General features: G+C 46.2%; 1 protein-coding gene across 2 annotated transcripts in view; it reads left to right on the top strand.

Moving 5' to 3' along the window:
- ak3 (adenylate kinase 3) overlaps positions 1-18179 on the top strand; it is a 119299-nt gene that overhangs the window by 35758 nt on the left and 65362 nt on the right. Inside the window, exon 2 of one of the 2 annotated variants that reach the window (XM_038804418.1) lies at positions 14970-15088. The exons of the other annotated variant lie outside the window; for it this stretch is intronic. The gene's annotated coding sequence lies outside the window, so the exon portion shown is untranslated. The remainder of the gene's footprint in view (positions 1-14969; positions 15089-18179) is intronic. 2 annotated transcript variants of the gene reach the window in all.

Here is an 18179-nt window from a genome sequence, read left to right as displayed (position 1 = left end):
TCCAACCCATCCAGGAATCACCGCATTCCCCCCAGCCGGGAACTCTGACTCATACAACCGTCTGTAAAAAGCGTCAAAACACCCTATTTACTCCCACAGTATCTAACACCACCCTTCCCATCTCCTCCTTTACTCTACCAATCTCCCTCGCCACCTCTTGCTTCCTTACCTGGTGGGCCGGCATCCAACTTGCCTTCTCACCATACTCATATACCGTCACTCTAGCCTTTCACAGCTGCCCCGCCTTCCCCATGGACACCAATCTGAACTCTGTCATAATATACACCAGTATATCATGGTGCAGACACATACTGATGGACATGCACTAGAACCAGTCAACATGCACAAACACCACAGCCAATCACCAGTTAGAACACGCGCACTATAAAGGCAGAGGGCATCACTTTTCCCGCTCATTCTGGATGCTGCCTCTCAGAAGCACAAGAGCTTATCAGTTACAGTACAGACTCGCACCACGTGCTGAGTGATTCAACTTGTTCGGACAGGCACAGGTCTCTCGTTAAACTAGCATCATGTAAACCCACAGTTATAGTATGTCTGTTATTTTATAAGAGTTAATAAAATAGCGTTGAACCTTCTTCAGTGTTGGTGGCATATGTCTGCTTCACAAGTCCACAGTGCCCAACACTTCAAACTCCATCTGGAACCTCTGCCTCTCTTTCAGGAGCCCCACCTCCAGGACCTCCAAATACCTCCTGTCCATCCTCAAAATCTTTTTCACCAGCCTTGCTATCTCTGCCCATTCCCCCCCCCCCCGCCCCCAGATCTCAGGGCCGTTTTTGCCCAGGCTTTCTTTCAGTGTCCTCCTGTCCCTTTCATCAGCTCAATTTCATTTTTTATTAAACTAAAAGCAAAATACTCGATGCTGGAAATCTGAAATGAAAACAGAACATGCCAGAAAAACTCAGCAGGTATGGCAGCATCTGTAGAAAGGGGCACAGTTAATCTTTCAAATCCATACGAGTACCTCTGCTCTGAAGCAGAGTCTACGGACTCGCAACATTAACTCTCTCCACAGATGCTGCCAGACCTGCTGAGTTTTTCCAGCATTTCCTGTCTTTCTTTCCATTTCATTTTTCGTCTGATTACGCCCCCCGTGAACATTGGGTCATTATGAAACATTACCCAGCAGCATATCAGTGGAAGTTATTAGTTTTAAAAATAAAATCCATATCGGCAGTACCGTGTTTCAAAGCTGGAGAAAATCCCAGGGCTGCTATTGATGGCAGGCTTGGCAGCCTTGGAAAGTAACCGTAACGTAGAATTTTAACTTTTGAATATTTTGTTCGGTTTAACCTTCTAGAGAGAGACTTTTTAAAAAAACATTCCAACACCTAACTGGCGCACCAGTTGATGAATTCCTGAACTTGGCTGGGCCACATTCCAGACCAGCAAAAGAAATGGGGAAAACATTATTTTGGCAAAGTAACTACGTTCAAAACAGCTGGCAGGGATTTGGAGAGAGATAATTCTTCTGTTGTCATGGAGACATATGGCCAAAAAGACAAGTGAAGTAATTTACAAAATGGAGAAAAAAAATTTCAAAGTAAGAACGCACATCTCCACAGATGAAAATGTATAGCAAAAACAATAATGATGCTTCACCCTGACCATTCAATGGATAAATCACAGAAGCTTCAACTGACTGATGTTTAATGTCCTTTTCGTGCTGCCTCAGTCGAATGAGGCTGAGGTTGTGATCATAACCTTCTTCCCAACCCAAAGTGCCATTTGTTTGTTTTCCTATTCTGTTAACTTATAACATGTGCAGAAACAAAGTGCGCACAAGTTGAACAGAAAATGGTTACCCTGGAATCAAGGCAAAGAGCAGAATAGGTATGGTATTTGATGACCCCTAGTGGAACAAACGGGGAGATTTAAAATAAGTCCAGGATTTATCCGTGCTGAGCAGCTTGAGGAGAAGTGGAAACGGATGACTTTTGGCTACTCTATCCATCAGCATTGTGGCGAATCTTTTTCTTAAATAATTTTTAATCGCCATATTTTCATCATTTTCGCCATACAAAGGAAGAAAAGAAAAAGAGAATAACCCCAACAATATAAAACCTAAAACATAGACTCGTAAAACAACTCCCCAAAATGCTTAATAATCAAACTCCTTCACCTGCCTCAACTCAAATTTCCCCTTCTCCAGGATCAAAAACTCGAAAGTTCCCCCTTCCGCCATATCGAGGCACAGGGTGGAGAAGCTGACCTCCACCCAAACAGGACCCGCCTATGAGCAAACAGTGAGGTGAAGGCTAAAACATCTGCTCCCGCACCCACCTGCGACTCTTCTGACACCCCAGAAATGGCTTCCAGTGGACCAGGCTCCACATCCATATGAAATGAAAATCGCTTATTGTCACGAGTAGGCTTCAAATGAAGTTACTGTGAAAAGCCCCTAGTCGCCACATTCCGGCGCCTGTTCGGGGAGGCTGTTACGGGAATTGAACCGTGCTGCTGGCCTGCTTGGTCTGCTTTCAAAGCCAGCAATTTAGCGTTGTGCTAAACAGCCCCTGTTTACAGTCCATATGCACAATCCCCAAGATAGTGCTAAATACCTCCCGCCAAAACCTTTCCAGCTTCGGGCAGGACTAAAACATACAAACATGATTTGTGGGGCCCTTCCTACAACGCTCACAGACATCCTCCACCCCCTCAAACAGCTGGCTCATTTTTGCCTTTGTGAAGTGCGCCCTGTACACAACCTTCAATTGCTTCAGCCCCAACATCACGCACGTCGTTGAGGCGTTCATCCTTCGCAGCACCTCACACCTCAGTCTCTTCCACCCCCCCCCCCCCCCCCCCAACTCTTCCTCTATTTCACCTTAACCCCCTCCATGGATCCCGATCTTCCTCCAGGAAATTGGCAATACAGCCCTCTGCTTCAACCCTCCCCTGCTGGCAACACTGCCTCCAACAGCGAGGAGGCCGGCGCTATCGGTAAGGTCGGGGAAACCTTACTTGCAAAATCTCGAACCTGCAGGGATCTAAAACCTCCCTGCGACAACCCGTACTTCTCTCTCAACTCTTCCAAGCTTGCGAATCGTTCCCCAAGAAACAAGTCCTTCATTTCCTTAATCCCCCTCTCGTCCCATCTCCAAAACCTCACATCCATCCTCCCCAGCTCAAATCCATGATTCCATCTAATCGGCATCTCCCCTGACCCGGCCCCCAACTTAGAATTTGCCTAAACTGCCTCCAGATCTTCAAAGTGGCCAGTACCACCGGACATTGAATATTTACCCGGATCAGCGCCATTGCCAGTGCTCGCAACCCTGACCCCCTACATCTTAACCCATCGGGACTCATTCCCCCTTAACCCAACACCGCACCTTCATTCGCCACCTAGTAATTGTAGAGAAAGTTTTTTTTTAATTTGGAGTACCCAATACATTTTTTCCAATTTAAGGGGCAATTTTTAGCGTAACCAATCCACCTACCCTGCACATCTTTCGTTTGTGGTGGCAAAACCCACGCAAACATGGGGAGAATATATAAACTCCACACGGACCGTGATCCAGAGCCGGGATCGAACATGGGACCTCGGCTCCATGAGGCAACAGTGCTAACCACTGCGCCACTATGCTGCCGCTAACTCCTAGAACACTTCAAAAACTTTATTGATCTGCTCCGGGGCCACCACCAGCTTCCCCGTCTTATCCCTCCGGAGCTGGCCTGCCGACATATGTCCTGCTTTCTCTCTCTGTTCATAGACTGTCCAGCTCATCGCTTTCCTTGTGGATAACTAGTTGAAGTTTGCCTGAAGGTCCTTCCTCCTGGACAAAAGGGCCAGACCCAGGTCCCCCCTGTACCTCCTATCCACCTCCAGCATCTCCTCTATCAATTTTTGGCGCTCCTCTTGTCCACCTTAGGCTATTTCCCCCTCTTACTACTGTCTTCAGAGCCTCCCAAACTACTGACTGCAAATTCTCCCTTGTGCAATTAAACCCCACATATTCCTCGATCACCTTCCCAATCTTATCATTAAAAACTCCAGTCACCTAACAGCCCCACGTCCATTCTTGGCCCCGACCTCTGAGCCACCACCTTCTCCACAGCTACGTCCACCCAATGCGACACATGGTCCAAAATCAATATCACTGAATACTCTGACCCTTTGACCCTGGCCAATGACGCCTTCTCCACCATAAAGTGTATTCTCGAGTACACTTTATGTACAGAGAAGAAAAATGAATACTCCCACCTCCCTCCGGTGCAGGAACGTCCATGGATCCACTCCTATCTCTTTTGTGAGCTCAGCCAGTGCCTTGGGGGCCCCCCCCAGACTGGGCCAGAGAGCGCGGCTGAGACATATCCACTTTCGGCTCTTGCATATTCCAGTCCCCCCCCCCCCCCCCCCCCCCCCCCCCCCCCCCCCCCCACCCCGCTATTGACTCATGGGTATCCAAATACGGAATGGCACCCAACACCCTCTTCACAAACCCTGCAACATCCCAGATGGGGCCCTATAGGCTCACCACCACCTTCTCCATCTGAAACCTCAGCCCCTTGCCCACCAATACCGCTAACCCCCAAGCCCTGCTATCGTACCCCGAGTGGAAAGCATTGCTCACCCAATCCTTCCTAAGCCTCACCTGATCTTTCACCCTCAGATGGGCCTCCTGCAGTATTATCACCAGTCAGCCTTTAGACTCTTTAAATGTGAAAATAACCTCAATCTCTTCACCGGTCCCCCTAACCTTTCACGTTCACATTAATATTCTGACCGGGGGGGTCTCTCTCTATCTTTCTCTCTCTCTCTCTCTCCACCCCCCTCACTCCTACCCACCATCATCATGGCCTTAGGCCCTGCCTTCGGGGCTGACCTGTCCCTTTGCTTTGCTGCTGTCAAACCCCTTCCACTCCACCCAGAATCCCCCTACCCACTTCCTCTTGAAAACACCTCTCCCAGTATCGATCCCATCCTCTTCCTGCAGTCCAGAGCCAAACCCCAGTCCCATCTCTCATTTTAACTCCAGTCCTTCAGCCTTCATGAACGCCTCCGGCACCTCCACAAACACCTCCGTCGCCTCCACCATCTCAAAGTAGAAGTCCCTCGAATTATAGGTCACCCTCAACTTCGCTGGGTAGACCACGCTGAATCTCATATCATTGCTGAAGAGTGCCCCCTTCACCCGACCAACGGCCACCTGCCTTCTCGCTAGCTCCACAGTTAAGTCCTCGTATATACAAAACCAGCTCCTTCCCACTGCACCTCATGCCTTTGTTTTGCCCAACTCAGAACCTTTTCCTGGAATTTGTGGAAAGAAATTATGACTGTCCTTGGCGGCTCGTTTGCCTTCGGCTTGGGCCTGAGCAACCGATGAGCCTTGTCCAGTTCCTACTGGGAGGATTCTTTCCCCCCCCCCCCCCCCAAACAACTCTGCCAACATCTTTGCGAAGTACTGACCTTGGCCCCTCCCTTCCCTCCACCCCCGCCCTTCCCTCAGGCAAGCTTCTATTCTCAAATTCTGCCGCTTCGAACTGTTCTCCAGGTCCCCTAAGTCCTTTGTCCGCCTCCATCACCCTCCGCAGCTTCTCGCCCATCGAGGTGAACTGGTCACTATGTTGCGACAGAGCTTCGTCCACTCCCATCAACTTCTCTGCTTGCTCCCGTACCTTGGTCGATGTCTTCAACACCGCCGTCTTCACCGGGGCCATCGCCACCTCCACCAGCTCCTTCATTGCAGCCATCATCTCATTATGAATCAGCTCCATGTGTTTGGCGAACTGCTTCTCAAATTCTCCGGCCATCACCTCGGTTAAAGTCTCTACTGTGAAGGGTGCGGCCCCACCCAGTGATCCACTTGACAGCGAACTTTTGTTCGCCCCTTTCTTCCCAGCGTTTTTTCTGAGTCTTCGACATTCCCCACCTTCCACATGCCTTCCTGAACCATCTTATCCATAAACTGCCCCTGGAAGCAGGCATTAAACTCCAAAAATCAGAGCCTCGAGCAGGAGCCACCCAATGTGTGACTTCTACCTGCGTGCCGTCACCGGAAGTCCTCATTGTGGGAGAATGGTCATCACCTGTTCTGCAATGTTCACAAAAGTCTATTCCCATCTTCCCATGGGCAAATTGAAGTGAGCAATAAATTCCAGCTTTACCAATAATGTTCATATCCCCAGAATTATGTGCTTCCTGAATGCTGTCCAAAATGGCCCGCCTCTAATTTGAAGATTATGCCCCTTTGTTCGTTCCTTCACCAGAGGAAATAGTTTCATTGTATCTACCCTGTGAAAACGTTTTAACATTTTAAACACTTCAGGCATTGTGGACATAGAGCTGATTTGTCAATTTGCAAGGTCAGCCACATTCAATATTTTGATGACACTCAGTACAGTTAGGGGGTGGCACTTCCTTGGTCAACAACTTTTAAATGCTTGCTAACCATCCTGCCTAATAAGGAAAGATTTGGGGTGTCATTGTTTGGTTGAGTGGTCAGATTTGGGAAGCCTTCCTGCAGGACGTCCTGCAGTGAAGGGTGCCCCAATTTTAGAAAATAGAGTATCGTTGGAGTTGCACGGATGCAGGTGAAATGTGTCAATACAGTTTTTGCCTCTCGACCAAACCTGGCAGCAGCTGCAGATGATGTTTTATGACCAATGCAATATTTTAAGGATAAATGTGCAGTATTTTTATTACTGTTCTTTGTAAATGTGGTGCATATTTACAGAAGGAGGATTTGCACAACTTGGTTGAATATTCTTTTTGCTGTATACTTGTCACATTGAAGTGTTGCCTATTATTTGCAGTGAGTAACAAATACTAAGCATAGAGTCAGCACATGATTCCTCATGCCATAAATTCACACAATCACATTTAGTGGCTAGGGTCAAAGAATCATACTGTGGAGAAGAGGCCCTTCGGCCCATCAAGCCAGCACCTATTAAAAAAAACTATTCTAATCTACACTAATCCCAGTTCCCAGAACTTGGTAACCTTGAATGTTATGACATTTCAAGTACTCATCCACGTACTTTTTAAATGTGTGAAGTTTCCTGCAACAACTACCCTCCCAGGCAGTACATTCCAGATTCCCACCACCCTCTGGGCAAAATTTCCTTTCCTCAAATCTCTTTCCAAACCTCCTGCCTTTCAATTTAACATTATGCCCTCTTGTTATTGACCCAACAGCTAAGGGCAACAGTTGCTTTCTATCCACCCTGTCCATGCCCCTCATAATCCTATACACCAAAATCAGGTCCCCTCTCCGCTTTCTCTGCTCCAAAGTAAACAACCCGAGCTCATCCAGTCCCTGTTCATCGCTGAAATGCTCTATCCCAGGCAACATTCTGGTGAATCTCCTCTGCACCCTGTCTAGGGCAATCACATCCTTCCTATTGTGTGGTGACCGAACTGAACACCATTCTCCAGCTGTGGCCTAAACAAATTCCTGTACAGCTCCAACATAACCTCCCTGCTCTTATAATCTATGCCATGACTGATTTAAAACAAAACAAAATTCCAATTAGATGGTAATTTTAGCGTGGCCAATCCACCTACCCTGCACATCTTTGGGTTGTGGGGGTGAGGCTCACCCCGACATGGGAGAACGTGCAAACTCCACGTGGACAGTGGCCCAGGGCCAGGATCGAATCCGGGCCCTCGGTGGCATAAGGCAGCATTGCTAACCACTGCGCCACCCTTATGCCATGACTGATAAAGGCCTTATGCCTTCTTAACAACCTTATTAATCTGTCCTGCTGCCTTCAGGGATCTGTGGACAAGCACCCAAAGATCCCTCTATTCCTCTGAGCTTCCTAGTGTCCTGCCATTCATTGAATACTCCATTGTCGTTACTCATTCCAAAGTGCATCACCTCACACTTTTTTCAGAGTTAAATTCCATCTGTCACTTATCTGCCCATCTGACCGATCTGTCTAAATCCTCATGCAACCCAAGACCTTCACTGTCGACCACCCTCTGCCTCCTATCAGTAAACCAATTATGGATTAAACTTGCCATGTTACCCTGGATCCCATGTGCTTTTACTTTCTGTGTCGGTCTTCAATGTGGGACCTTGTCAAAGCCTTTGCTGAAATCCATATAAACTACACCCAACTGCATACCTGGTCACCTCCTCAAAAAATTCAATCAAAATGTTAGGCATGACCTCCTTCTGACAAAGCCATGCTGATTATCCCTGATCAAACCTCGCCTCTCAAAGTGGAGATTGAATCTTCAGAATTTCCTCCAATAGTTTCCCTACCACCGATGTGAGACTCACTGGTGTGTAATTCCCAGGCTTATTTCTACCACCCTTCTCCAATGGCCTCCACACCCCCTGGTGCCATTTGGTTTCCATTTCCGGAGATCAGTACTAATTCACACCGGTGTGAGGCTTCATCGGTGGGGCCGGTGAATATCTGGTGCCGGCAGACTAGAACAGACTGCGCGTATCTAAATGAGCCTAATTGCTCATTTAAATATGCTTATCCGGATCACGCCCAGCAAGCATTGCATCGCCATACTGGACCGGGTGCATCGCGCATGACCTGGCACCCGGCGCAAAACCCATTTTTGGCCTCCTGCAATGCACCCAGCGTAACGAGATTGGCGCCGGGTGCAACACGGGTGGGAAAAGCGCACCCACTATTGCTATTTGCTGCTAATTCTCTCCTGGTGCTGCTGCTGTGGCCTGAGGAGAGAAAGAGTGAAGGAGCACAGGTGGGGGGAGAATTTTGGTTTGCTTTACGGTTGATTTCTTTTTATGGGGAGAGAGGGAGAGAGTCAACAAGAAAAGACCTCCTCAACTTCTGCTCAAAGAGCAGGAGACCATCTTCAACAGCAAGAGGGGGGTTGTATAAGTGCACTTTCATAAAGTCCTTTACTTGGAGGTAGGAGGAGGAAGAAAGATGGAAGCTGGAAGACTGTGAGGAATGTTTAAATTAGTGTATGCCCTCACCAATATCAGACCCAGGACAGCTGGAGCTGCCGAGGTAAGTTGTTTTTTTAAAAATCAGTGGGATTTGGTGGAAAATGTTGCCTTGGCTGTTCTGGGCGAAGACATCTCCTACCCCCCCCTCCCTCCCGTGGATGGCATTAACCGGTGATTGCTTAATAAAGAGACATGGACATAAACTGTGATTGTTGTTTAGGAGTTGTATGCTTCGAATGTGTAACTTAAATACGAAATGTAAGTATATAAGTATTAGCTCCAGTTTTGTCCTTCACCAACTGGCTTTTTGGAACACAACATAGTCTCAGGAAATGGTTCCCTAATGTTGAAAGTTGGAAATTAAGAAAAAAAAAACAGACAAAAGAATTGTCAATTGCAAAATGGAGGAAACCAGTGTAAATCTTGGGCTATGATTATCCTCTGATATTAATGGATTCTGAATCATATGACCCGTGAACAAATAAAGTGGATATTTGGACATAGATTACAAGGTCTTGCCTTGGCATTGTCGCTTCCTACCAGAAGTCAAATTAGAAGTAAAGTCTTTAGTGAGCTGGATGGCCAATAGTTGATGCTGATGAAGATTTGGGCCTTATTTTAGCATTTTTGGATGAAATGTACAAGAAAAAACGCCTGCACGTTCTCCCCGTGTCTGCATGGGTTTCCTCCGGGTGCTCCGGTTTCCTCCCACAGTCCAAAGACGTACAGGTTAGGTGGATTGGCCATGCAAAAGGGTTAGGAGGGGATATTGGGTTATGGGGATAGGGTGGAAGTGAGGGCTTAAGTGGGTCGGTGCAGACTCGATGGGCCGAATGGCCTCCTTCTGCACTGTATGTTCTATGTATCTATGTAATAGATTGGTGAAATGTTATCTTGACTCAATAAATAGTGAGCAATGATGTAGATTTAAGGAATATGAAAATACTGTTTGTTTTAGATTTAGTGATGATAACACAACTCTAAACAGAGTAACTCGAGGCTAAAGAGAGTTGTAATTCCATGCAAAATAGCTGGACAAGGCTATATTATTATTTTTTAAAAATATGTTTATTCAAATTTTAAACAATTTTCAACAGAAAAAAGAATAAAGCACAAAACAAGCAAAAATTATACATGGGATTTCCAACAAAATACAATAACCCCCATTTAACAAATAAACACGCCAGTAAGGAAAACGCCCCACTCTAATCTAAACCAAAAAAGAAAAACCAACGCGCCCCCACCCACCCACCCCCTCCGGGTTGCTGCTGCTGTTGACCTCCACCTAACGTTCGGCTAGAAAGTCTAGGAACGGTTGCCACCCCCTGGAGAACCCCTGCACAGACGCTCGCAAAGCTATATTATAAGTACTGATGTAGTCTCTAGTGCGATACCTATGCTGTTGAGTAAACAGTTTTAAAATTTAAAGTGCCCAATCCTTCCCCCCCGCCCCCCACCCCACCCAATTAAGGGGCAATTTACCTACCCTGCACATCTTTGAGCTGTGGGAGTGAGACCCACGCAGACACGGGAAGAATGTGCAAATTCCACATGGGCAGTGATCCTGGGGCGGGATCGATCCAGGGTCCTCGGCGCCATAGAATCATAGATGTACAGTGAAGAAGGCGGCCATTCAGCCCATCGAGTCTGCACCGGCCCTTGGAAAGAGCACCCTACCTAAGCCCACACCTCCACCGTATCCCTATACCTCCATCCTATCCCCGTAACCCTACCTAACCTTTTTGGACACTAAGAGCAATTTAGCACAGCCAATCCACCTAACCTGCACGTCTTTGGACTGTGGGAACAAACCGGAGCACCCGGAGAAAACACATGCAGACACTGGGAGAACGTGTAGACTGCACAGACAGTGACCCAATTCGGAAATCGAAACTGGGACCCTGGAGCTTTGAAGCAGCAGTGCTAACCACTGTGTTGCTGTGCTGCACCTGCTGTAGAGTAAACGTCCAATAAACCTTGACATGCAGCATGATAGGCCAATTAATTTTGGCAACTTAGGACAATATTATATCCTCTTCACAAAACATAATGTTTCACTTCAGTTTTAGTCAAATATTTATGGCATCAGGTGATAAGAATGGATAAAGATGGATAGTTTTTTGAAGAACAAAGGAATAATAGGTTATGGTGTTCGGGTGGGAAAGTGGAGCTGAGTCCACAAAAGATCAGCCATGATCTCATTGAATGGTGGAGCAGGCTCGAAGGGCCTAGTTCTTATGAATTAGAGACACAAAAATTACATTGCCTTAAAGTTACAGAGACAATTTGCTCACCCTGATCATCATCCTGGTAAAAGATGCAGTTTGGCTGTAGAGTTTAAGGCTAATAGGAGAGATTAGTGAGAAGTGTGAAATCTGTAAAATGTATAGGGGGATTCTGCCACAACGCATTATAAACTTTCCATTGACATATTAATTTAACAAGGTAGTTACCATGAAACTAAAAGAATTGGATAAAAGCAGAAATATTTTCATGCTACATTTGTAGGCCCGGGGATCACATTTAATCTTTCAACATAATAATTGAGTAATGGCAAAATGGTTAGCACAAGCAAAATCATAGAGAAATGGATAGGGACTGGATTGGGGCACCAGTGATAATAAGGGAGTGTTTGGCAATGACAAGTTCAAAGACATATGTAAAACATTATGGTCATGAATAGCCCAGCTGCAAGTCTTTTCAACAAAGTACAAAAAGGTTATAGACGCCTGGTCAGCCCTCAATATTGGCTAAGATACTGGACCAGACGCATTGCTTTTTTCCCCAAGTTTTAAGACCATGCAGAAAGATCGATTTGTTCCAGGAGTGATAATATAAGAAATAGGGCTTGGTTATTTTATAAACAAAACTTTATTAAAACAAAAGAACGTAACATTTAAATTTGTACTTCACAGTTCTAACACGAACAAATTACATGCAGTTTCTTAACCTTAACCTTAGTTCCCATTAAAACAACACTTTGCATCAAAATACACACTGGCAAAGACAATACTTGCATTTAGGAAGCAGTCTTTCTTCTATTAGGACATCTGGGGCTGGTTTAGCACACTGGGCTAAATCGCTGGCTTTTAAAGCAGACCAAGGCAGGCCAGCAGCACGGTTCAATTCCCGTACCAGCCTCCCCGAACAGGTGCCGGAATTTGGTGACTAGGGGCTTTTCACAGTAACTTCATTGAAGCCTACTCGTGACAATAAGCGATTTTCATTTCATTTCATTTCATTTCACATCTCTTTCATGATCCTTTTTCTCTGTGGAAATTTTCATGACCTGTTCCATAGCCGCTCACATCCTTCTCTCTGGAGCATGTTTCATAAACTCTTTCAAGGTTACTCACTCTCACTCACTCTCTCTCCTCTCTCACACTCTCACTCACTCTCTCTCTCTCACACACTATCTCTTTCTCAGCTCTGCACAGCTCTTCAAACAAAGGTCCTCTTCTGGGATGTCCAGACTGGAACTCAACTGTAATATGGGCTTGATTGCCCACTCCCATTTACACAAAAGACCAGAGCTATGCCATTCATACACACCTAGCCTTCCATTGATGGACAAATGAGTCATCAGTCTCTATAATGGGAAAATTACTTGTCAAACAAGGTTGTCCCGAATGGCAATGGTTGTCCTGAATGGCAATGGATCTTGAGTGCATTCACTTATGCATTCCCTAACGAGTTTAATTCTGAATGGGACCATGTGACCTAGCCAGGTGTGGGCCTAAATTTCCAGCTACATCTTGGACCCCATTTCTGGACCCTATCATGACACAACCATGACCATTTTGCATCAGTATAATGACAAATATTGGAGAGTTTTCTCATTGATCTTAATATTACTAAGAATCGTTGGTGTCACATTAGTTTGAATGTAGCCTTGCTGCCGAGGGTGACTATTCTTGCATCATAGTCATGTTGTAATCTGTGGTAAACAGTATAGTTATCAGAGCAGGACCTAGTGAGATTTGGGGAAAGATTTTAACCTGCATGGGAGCAAGGGGAAGAATGCATGCAGGGAGTTAAAACATTTATGAATACCAGCATGTCATAAATCCATTATGATCATGCTGATTTCTACATTTTAACTGGTGCATGTTTGGAGGTATGTAAGAAATCCCTTGGGACATAAAGGTTAGCAATTAAAACATGCAAAGTGGAAACTGAATGAAGATGTAACCCTGTACTCTGGTTTTAACTGCTAGTGCAGAGGTTGCTAGTGCAGAGGTTTCCAGAGCTGTCTGAAACTCACCAGGATCAACAAGGCAAGAATACAGTGAGGTTTGACAGGCTGTCGAATTGACAAGCTGAACTAGGCCGGACTCTCTACCAAACATGCATAATGAGGCCTGGCTGAGAGCCCAGTCTCATAAAAGGATTAACTTTGTGGAAATTCTGTTTGTACAGCCAAGAAAACTGTTGATTTTACTTGGTTGACATCTTTCCGATTATAATTTTTCTGTGATCTCTTTTGTCAATGTTATTTGTACAAGAATAAGTGTGTGAAGTGCTTAAAGCTTCTGTTATTGATACTTTAATGGTCAGATTGATATTTGTATAGGGTTATAGGAACACCAGTTTTTTTTCACCCATGAATTAAGAATGGGTTATATGGGGTTTATTGATTCTCTGCAAAGTGTATGCTAGATAAATTGGCATGAAAGGGCCATGAGTTGCCAAATGGACCATAGGAAATGGCTGAGCAGAGTATAAGTTGATGCTGATTGACAGGGGAGCTGTAGGGGTACTTGGAGGTGGGTGGGGGCATGCGTTGGCATGGGATGGGCATAGATAAGACCCTTTGAACTTGCTTTTCAAAAGGTTTGCAAACTCAGACTCTGATTCATTACTCTTTTGAGGGTTTGTGAACCATGTGTCATGGAGAAGCTGGCCTGACTGCCAAGAAACTTTCATGGGGCAAAGACCTCTACCTCTACAATGGAGCCAGCAAGGTCAGAAGTACAGGGTTCGGGCTCGCTACATTCTTTTTCTACGCTGGTAAGCGCTGGGGGTGTCCGGAATGGGGGCAGGAATCCGAGAATCTGGTTCTACCTGCCATTTTTAACTGGCTCCAGAGACCTTCTGACTCTGTAAAAATCCAGGCCATAATGTCCCATGGTGCTGAGACTCTTGTGTGAGTTGCTATACAAGACCCCCTGGGACAGACACCAGTTCATACTGCCCCTTCGTGGGAAGTCCAGGTCGACGTTGCTCTCAGCTGGAAACTGGAATCAAGTGAGACTTCTTGGGAATCGGTATTTGCATAAGGGATATTACTGAAGGGTTTTGTAGACGCATAATGTTTTGGAATTAGTGGAGTAGTGTGGAGCAGGAGGACAAGTACCAAGGGGTTCCAAGGGGGCAGGAAACACTCAAACCACTATCAATCGGGAACAGAAGCAGGAGTTCAGGACGATCAACACCCAGATTCTGGACCTGAGGACAGCAGTGCTACAAGATGTCTAATGACCTTATACAGTTGGTCAAGATAAGTGAATGCATTTTCACATGACATCTCCCCATCACATCTCCTGACTCACGGCCTGCTCAGTGCACTGCACACTCATCACTCAACCAGCAACACTCCCGACTACGCAGGACCCGTGTCTAACATCCAGATTCTCCACCTCACTCTCACACACCTACCAATGCTGTCAGACTCAAACCAACCTCTTCCTGCCTCAACAGCTATTCAACTAATAGCTTACATTAACAGTGCAATGAAGTTACTGTGAAAAGCCCCTAGTCATCACATTCCTGCACCTGTTCGGGTACACAGAGGGAGAATTCAGAGTGTCCAATTCACCTAACAAGCACGTCTTTTGGGATTTATGGGAGGAAACCGGAGCACCCGGAGGAAACCCACGCAGACAGGGAGAAAACGTGCAGACTCCACATAGACAGTGACCCAAGCGGGAATCGAAAGTGGGACTCTGGCGCTGTGAAGCTAACAGTGCTAACCACTGTGCTACCATGCCCCTTACTGCAGCAAGCCCATCACCCAAACAGTGTTGTATAACCATGGACAATTTTGTTCCTCTCTTGCAGGACCAGTTGGTACAAAACACAAGGGAGCAGAGCAAAACTGATGGAGGGCAAGGCCATATGCATCTCCTGTGCCCTATGAAGAAGATGATTCCCTGCATTATGGGGCTGGTTGTCATATGGCATGTGCCATCCAATGTTACCGAGAACATTGACGATGATGATATGTTCCTGTTTTAATTTCCAACTCTCCCTCTTCCTGGTATCCGGCATGATGAGTGACCGGCAGGCGGTGTTATTGTAGACCCTAATTTTCTCACATCTTCCCCTTTTGAGTTACCCAATTACCCAAGAACTGCCATATGAGCCACAGATTATGGAAAGAGAACAACTGTACAGCACTAAAGAAAGGGTCCTACATCACTTGATCCGATCGCCATCAGCCCAAATAACTGGCACTGCATATACCTAAGTGGTTACTATGTAGTTGGGATTAGCACACGGTGAGTCCCTGGGCTGCTGCCAGATCAGAAATAAAGGATGGTTTGTTTGGCAGCTCTCCGTAGTGACAGTGGCGGACAAATATTGCTGCAGAAGGCTCGAATGAGGATCTCAATGGGGCAGCAGACAGGAGTGTGCCGAATGGGCATGTAGATCAAGATACTAGGTTATATAATAGTCTGCTTTACAGCCTTGTGTCATTGTTAATGAGCATTGAATAGTCTGGCTGCAACTTGCCATAGGGCATTGCTTACTACCTTTGCAGCCTCTGCTCTATCTCTGAAACTCAAGAGGCACTGCAACTGCTGCCCCTGTTGCAATCTTTGAGGGGATAGGTCACCTATTTTTCTCCCCCATTTCCTTCAACCATGAGGATCCAGTAACAGTCACTGGCAGCACGGTAACACAAGTGGATAGCACTGTGGCTTCACAGCGCCAGGGTCCCAGGTTCAATTCCCCACTGGGTCACTCTCTGTGCGGAGTCTACACGTTCTCCCTGTGTCTACTTGTGTTTCCTCCGGATGCTCCGGTTTCCTCCCACAGTCCAAAGACGTGCAGGTTAGGTGGATTGGCCATGATAAATTGCCCTTAGTGACCAAAAAGGTTAGGAGGGGTTATTAGGTTACGGGGATAGGGTGGAAGTGAGGGCTCAAGTGGGTCGGTGCAGACTCGATGGGCCGAATGGCCTCCTGCACTGAATGTTCTATGTTCAAACCCAAGGAATTCACTACAAGAAACTCCTGAGCAGGTACTGGAGAGTCAATAGTATCCATAACCCACAAGAAGTCAACACCCTTGTAAAAGAAGGAAGAAAATGCAAGAAGTTGGAGTTTTTGTCTATTGACAAGGCCTGATTATTTGGTAATCCCAACAGGGAGTTCTCAAACTTTTGTTGAGGACTGACTTTGTAAACTAGACGTAGATCATCTCTTATTTCTCTAAGGATATTAAAAATGTATTTAAAAAGAGATTACTACTGACCAGTAGAGAGGCCTTTTCCCAGTAATACAGACAAATATGTCAAGCATGTTGGCATACAAGAGATCAGCTAATTCCTGTATTGCTTGCATCAGCTGATAATTGATTGATTGATTGATTGTCACATGTACTGAAGTGCAGTGAAAATATTTTTCTGCGGCCAAAGGAACGTACACAGTACATACACAAGAGACAAAAAGAATAATTGACAGAATACAACGACAAATAGTGATTGGTTACAGTGCGGAACAAGGGCCAAACAAAGCAAATACTTGAGCAAGAGCAGCATAGGGCGTCGTGAATAGTGTTCTTACAGGGAACAGATCAGTCTAAGGGGGAGTCGTTGAGGAGTCTCGTAGCTGTGGGGAAGAAGTTGTTCCTATGTCTGGATGCGCGGGTCTTCAAACTTCTGTATCTTCTGCCGGATGGAAAGGTCTGGAAGAGGGAAAAGCCTGGGTGGGAGGGGTCTCTGACAATGCTGCCTGCCTTCCTGAGGCAGCGGGAGGTCTATACAGAATCAATGTGGGGGTGGAAAGCTTGTGTAATGCATTGGGCTGAGTTCACCACACCAAGCTGTGGTGCAGCCGGATAGGATGCTCTCTATCGCACATCTGTAGAATTTGAGAGAGTCGATGCAGACATGCCAAATTTTTTTAGCTTGCGTATGAGGTAGAGGCGTTGTTGGGCTTGCTTGACTGTTGCATCAACGTGAGTTGACCAGGACAGACTGTTGGTGATGGTGACCCCGAGGACCTTGAAGCTATCGACCATCTCCACTTCGGAACCATTGATGTAGACAGGGGCATGTGTCATACTATACTTCCTGTCGTCGATGATCAGTTCCTTGGTTTTGCTGCCATTGAGAGAGAGGTTGTTTTCGGTATATCATGTAACCAAGTGATCTATCTCCCTTCTCTACTCTGATTCATCGTTGTTTGAGATAGGACCCACCACAGTCTTATCATCCGCAAACTTATAGATCGAATTGGAGTTAAATCTTGCCACACAGTTGTGTGTATAGGGAGTACAGTGGAGCACACATCCTTGCGGGGCCCCGTGTTGAGGACTAATGTGGAGGAGGTGCTGTTGTCCATCCTGACAGATTGCGGTCTGTTGGTGAGGTAGTCGAGGACCCAGCTGCACAGGGAGGGGTCAAGTCCCAAGGTTACAGAGTTTGGTTATTAGTCTTGTTGGGATGATAATATTGAAGGCGGAGCTGTAGTCTATGAACAGCAGTCTGACGTAGGTGTCCTTGTTGTCGAGGTGTTCGAGTGTTGATTGTAGGGCCAGGGAGATAGCATCTGCTGTGGGCCGGTTGCAGCGATAGGCAAACTGCAATGGATCAAAACCATCTGGGAGGCTGGCGTTGATCAGTCTCATGACTAGCCGGTCGAAGCATTTCATGATAACAGACGTCAGGGCCACCAGTCGGTAGTCGTTGAGGCAGGCTATCTTGTTCTTCTTTGATACTGGGATTATGGTGGTCTACTTGAAGGAGGAGGAAACCTCGAAGCGGAGAAGTGAAATGTATAAGATGTCTGAGAATACACACGCTCGCTGGTCTGCACATGATCTGAGTGCTCGCCCAGGGACTCCGTCGGGGTACGGCACTTTCTGCGGTTCACTAATTGAACCAATGCTATAAATCTAATGAATGTTTTGGTACTATAGGTCCCAAAGGTGCAAGGAGCATGTTAAAATATTGTCCATCACTGAATGGACCATGTTGCTCCAGCACAGTTGATACTTAGAGGTTACCATTTGCTCTGCACTTGTATTTTCCATGCAGCTGAA

The sequence above is a fragment of the Scyliorhinus canicula genome, chromosome 8 (genome assembly GCF_902713615.1).
Source record: "Scyliorhinus canicula chromosome 8, sScyCan1.1, whole genome shotgun sequence".
In the NCBI taxonomy this organism is placed as follows: domain Eukaryota; kingdom Metazoa; phylum Chordata; class Chondrichthyes; order Carcharhiniformes; family Scyliorhinidae; genus Scyliorhinus; species Scyliorhinus canicula.
Note: the sequence above shows the minus strand (reverse complement) of the source record. Positions and strands in the feature narration are given on the sequence as shown.